The 4,992-nt window shown below is 41.5% G+C and overlaps 1 long non-coding RNA gene across 1 annotated transcript; it reads left to right on the top strand.

Annotated features, from left to right (window-relative positions):
• The first annotated feature begins 1,560 nt into the window (after positions 1–1,560).
• LOC115178676 (uncharacterized) lies at positions 1,561–4,298 on the top strand. The gene is made up of 2 exons (XR_003872660.1): positions 1,561–2,069; positions 3,128–4,298. It is a non-coding gene; the product is annotated as an uncharacterized LOC115178676 (long non-coding RNA).
• Positions 4,299–4,992: the final 694 nt, after the last annotated feature.

The raw sequence follows: 4,992 nt of genomic DNA, 5'->3' as shown, positions 1-4,992 counted from the left end.
GAATCGTAAGCAATATTCTAATAATTCATGTGAATGTGATAATACGATCATGTGTGTTCCATTGATGTCTGTTTGTTCGGGGGGTTGATTAGTCATGCCTAGGAATACAAATGTGAACGCTATGTAGTTTGAAAAAAACAGATATCTATGTAGAGTTGATTGTTTTATGCAATTCATCATTACAACTGACTGAATTGTCACTGATGTTACGTGTCAGTATGAATCATTTCTCATATTTCCCCCCTTTCAGGGGTATAACATTATATTTGTATAGCTAATAGGCTATACAGTGCATTCGGAAAGTATTCAGACCCTTGACTTTTTCCACATTTTGTTACGTTACAGCCTTATTCTAAAATGGTTTAAATATTTTTTTCCCCTCATCAATCTGAACTCAATACACCATAATGACAAAGTAAAAGCAGTTTTTTTTAGAACCCCCCCCCCCCTGAAATATCACATTTACATAAGTATTCAGACCCTTTACTCAGTACTTTGTTTAAGCATGTTTGGCAGCGATTACAGCCTCGAGTCTTCTTGGCAACCCTGGATTTGGGGAGTTTCTCCCATTCTCTGCAGATCATCTCAAGCTCTGTCAGGTTGAATGGGGAGCGTCGCTGCACAGGCAATTTTCAGGGTTCTCCAGAGATGTTCGATCGGTGATGATATGTTATGTTTCGTATGGTATGTATTCATGTGTGGATGTCCATAATCTATTTTGTATAATATGTTACGAATTACAATTCATATAATATGTTATAATATGTTATTTGTGGATGCAATTGAGTTTCCTGCAGTTGGGGAGCGTTGCTGCAAAGCTATTTTGTTGTTGTTGATGGAACGTTGGAGGAGCGCTTCAGAGATGCATCTCTACAACAGCATCCTGGGGAGGCGCACTGGGAATGGACAAGCAAAACATTTTGCGCCCCTGCCTTTGACAAAGTGGGCACTGTTTATCAAAGGGCGGCATCAGCGCTCACCTAAAAAGCCCATATGCCACTGGTTGAGAGATATTGCCATTGTTTTTGTTCAGAATTATGTGAGGTTTTATGTGTTGTTGTTGGAGGTGTATCTTGGTCAGTTTAGCTTAGAAAATGCTGCCCCCGTCAATCTGCCACCTAATCCTGCCTAATGAGCAGGCCGGCCATGTCAGTGTCATATCATTGATTCACAGTGTCATGTTATTCATTCACAGTGTCATATCATTGATTCACAGTGTCATGTTATTCATTCACAGTGTCATATCATTGATTCACAGTGTCATGTTATTCATTCACAGTGTCATATCATTGACACTCAGAGTCATATTTTGGATGCTTTGTTGATGTTTATTACAGACCTATCCTCAAACACCACCACCCCCACCTCCCACCATGAGCCCAGGGTATTCAGGGGATGCAGTGGGTCCTCCAACCCAGCTGCGCCAAGAAGCTTTACTGAGGGGAAATCAGCATCAGGTAGTCCACCCAGTTGTGGCTGAGTTCCCTCAATGCAATGAGGTGATGGGCCTGGTGTTGGGCCTGGAGCCACCCAAGGTAGAGGTCTCCCTGAAACAGAGGGAACAGCTGAGTCATCAGGGGAGTGGTGGCTTGGTGTGCCTCCCTGCAGCGAGGGCCCAGGTGGAACCCAAGCTCTCTACGGAGGCTCCAGTAGTGGCACCGTCAGTGTCAATGTACTCAGTGAGGAGGCTCCCAAAGGTAAATGCACCCAAAATGACAGATCTCACCCAGTGCTCTATCCATCGGTGTACAGTACAACATATTTATTTCCCATGAAGCAGGCAATATGTAGCTTATACTTCAAGGTGTATATTCTTCAAGTCACTAGACCTCACTCTTATTGAAACAGTGAGGAGTCATATCATTGATGATGTTAATGATAAGCAGTGTTATAGTTTGGTTGTTTGATTTGATGTTTATTACAGACCTATCCTCCTCCACCACCACCCTCCATGAGGCCTGGATGGCCAGGGGATCCCTGTGGTCCTCAACCTGTTCCAACAACCTGCGCACATGGAAGAGAGGAGTAAAGACAGTATTTTTGTTAACAGCAGTGAACCTAGAGGCCTGGTATGTATGACTTTGAGTAAGCGTGCGAGTAACTAACAGGAATAGTGTCATTTATGGAGACTGAGGCTTCAACGTTTATTGGGATAAATCTTGTCCTGGAGGCAGCGCTGAGTGGTTTCTGCTAGATTGGCCAGCCGCAATGTCAAAATTGTCTATATCATAAAAAATGTATAGAAACAACATTTTCTTAATTTAAGGTTAGGGTTAGGCATAAGGTTAGCAGTATGGTTAAGGTTAGGGGTAAGGTTAGGGGTATGTTTAATGTGATTTTATGACTTAGTGGTTGTGCCAGCTAGTGACCACCCTGAAGAGCTGCCTTCAGTACATGAGTCATCCCAATACAGTGAGGGAAAAAAGTATTTGATCCCCTGCTGATTTTGTACGTTTGCCCACTAACAAAGAAATTATCAGTCTATCATTTTAATGGTAGGTTTATTTGAACAGTGAGAGACAGAATAACAACAAAAAAATCCAGAAAAACGCATGTCAAAAATGTTATAAATTGATTTGCATTTTAATGAGGGAAACTTCCGCCGAAGTCGGTCCCTCTCCTTGTTTGGGCGGTGTTCGGCGGTCGACGTCACCGACCTTCTAGCCATCACTGATCCATTTTTCATTTTCCATTGGTTTTATATTTACATTACATTTAAGTCATTTAGTAGACGCTCTTATCCAGAGCGACTTACAAATTGGTGCATTCACCTTATGATATCCAGTGGAACAACCACTTTACAATAGTGCATCTTGTCTTCCTTCACACCTGGTTCCAATCCCATCAATTACATGTTGTGTATTTAACCCTCTGTTTCCCCTCATGTCCTTGTCGGAGATTGTTTTATTGTATGTGATTGTTTTCTACCCACTTTGTTATTTTTATATATTTTGGTTTTTGGAGTTTGGTCAGCATTTATTAAACGACTCCGTTTATACCAAGTTCGATCTCCTGCGCCTGACTTCCCTGCCACCAACACGCACCCATTACAATTGAGTGATAGTTAAAGACAGAGAATGATAGATGGCTAAAGATTGATTCTCATTCCTATCCTTTTCTCTGTCAGATTGTCTGGCATCCTATGCTCAACAGGTGGGTGGATACGAGGGTACCACAGGAGGAGGTATGAACTTTCAACTGACCTTTTAAATCAGAGCAAAGCAATTGTATAAACTGTGTGTTATTAAATTGCTTTTACTAAGTGTTTTTAAATTGTATTGATAGATATTTTTACAGAGCAAGCCTCTACCACCTCCCTCACCAATTGGGATGTACCCCCCTCCACCAATGGGGAACACAGGCTATCTGGGGGACTCTGGTAGTCTTCCCAAGGGTATCAATATTACAGCAGGTGCCTACATGAGACTTAACTTCTCATACTGCTTCAGCCAATCATGGCTCTGTCTGGTGTCTAAGTTTCCCCCCTACTTACAGCAGGTCTGTGCAGTGACCCTAACCCCCAGATGAACCCGAATGGGAACGCTGTAGCGGTATTTATTAGAGAGGGGTAAAGCTAAAGAGTAGCACAGAGAGAGTATCACTACCAGACCCACACACATCAGCAGAAGAGACTGCCTAGAGTGTAGCCTGTTTACCAGATAGCCAGTGGAGAGAAAAGAGAAGACACACCCTATAAAACCCACATCACAGCACAGGGGTAACCCCACCAAGAATACCTCCTACAATAATAATAATAATGGCAGAGCAATTGAACAGCAACTTCATAGAAACAATTTACAAGAAAGAACCCAGTCATTAACAGAGGATTTGCAATAATCTGTATTATCTTCCAGTGGAGGAGTGCAGAGGGTATGAACACCTACAATCTCACTCAGATTGTCAACAGTGTAACTAGGTTGAATATAAAATATCCTCTGAAATCCTCTTTGATTGATTTGATCTTAACCATATACTCCTCATCGTTTTAATGCTTCTGGTATTTTTGCAAATGACATAAGTGATCACTGTGCTATTGCCTGTGTGAGAGATGGTAAAATTCCTAAGAAATCTCCACGTGTCATTATGAAAAGAAACTGGAAGCGGTTTGATATTCAAGGTTTTTTACATGATGTATCTAGCATTGAATGGAATAGAATGGATTTAATCCCTGATGTTGAACTAGCCTTTTCTTAATTCCACAACGCATTCCAGGATGTATGCAATAGGCATGCCCCTTTTAAAAAAAATCAGGATTAAGGGCAGAGAGAACCCTTGGTTTACTAAGGAATTTACAAAAATCATAAGGGAATGAAATGTTATGTGGGCTAAAGCAAGAGGGACTGGTTTGGCAGATGATTGGATGGCTTTTAAGCGTCTTCGAAATATGGGTGTGGCTATGATCCGTAAATTAAAAGCAGACCACTACCTGAAATCTACTTCACAAAAATTTAAATAATCCATCCAAATTTTGGCAAGTAGTGAAAGGTTTGGAGTGCAGAAAAGATACACAGCTTCCTAAACAATTGTTGGTTGACACATAGATTATAACTGAGAGAACCTCCATTCTTAAAGCCTTGAATCAGCATTTTTTAGATGCAGGCAGTTTATTTGAAAAGGTCAAAGGTATAATTGAGCCCCCTATAAATTTACCTGACACCCCTGTGCACTCCTTCACCAGGTTCTCCTTTTCATCCTTCTCTGTTTCAGAAGTGTGAAAAGCCCTGAAAGAAATTGATTAAAAAAAATCCCCTGGCCCTGATGAACTAGACCCCCGCCTCCTGCACCTAGCCACAGACATCATTGCCCCCCCTTAACATGTATTTTTAACCTTACACTTGATGTTAAGGAAATCCCCAAGTTATGGAAATCTGCTTTTGTACTGCCTCTCCTGAAAGGTGGAGATCCCTCGCTACTTGACAACTATCGACCCATATCAAAATTGTCTGTACTGTCAAAGGTACTGGAGTCCTTAGTTAGTAGGCAGCTAAAGGC

The sequence above is a fragment of the Salmo trutta genome, chromosome 38, assembly GCF_901001165.1.
Source record: "Salmo trutta chromosome 38, fSalTru1.1, whole genome shotgun sequence".
In the NCBI taxonomy this organism is placed as follows: domain Eukaryota; kingdom Metazoa; phylum Chordata; class Actinopteri; order Salmoniformes; family Salmonidae; genus Salmo; species Salmo trutta.
Note: the sequence above shows the minus strand (reverse complement) of the source record. Positions and strands in the feature narration are given on the sequence as shown.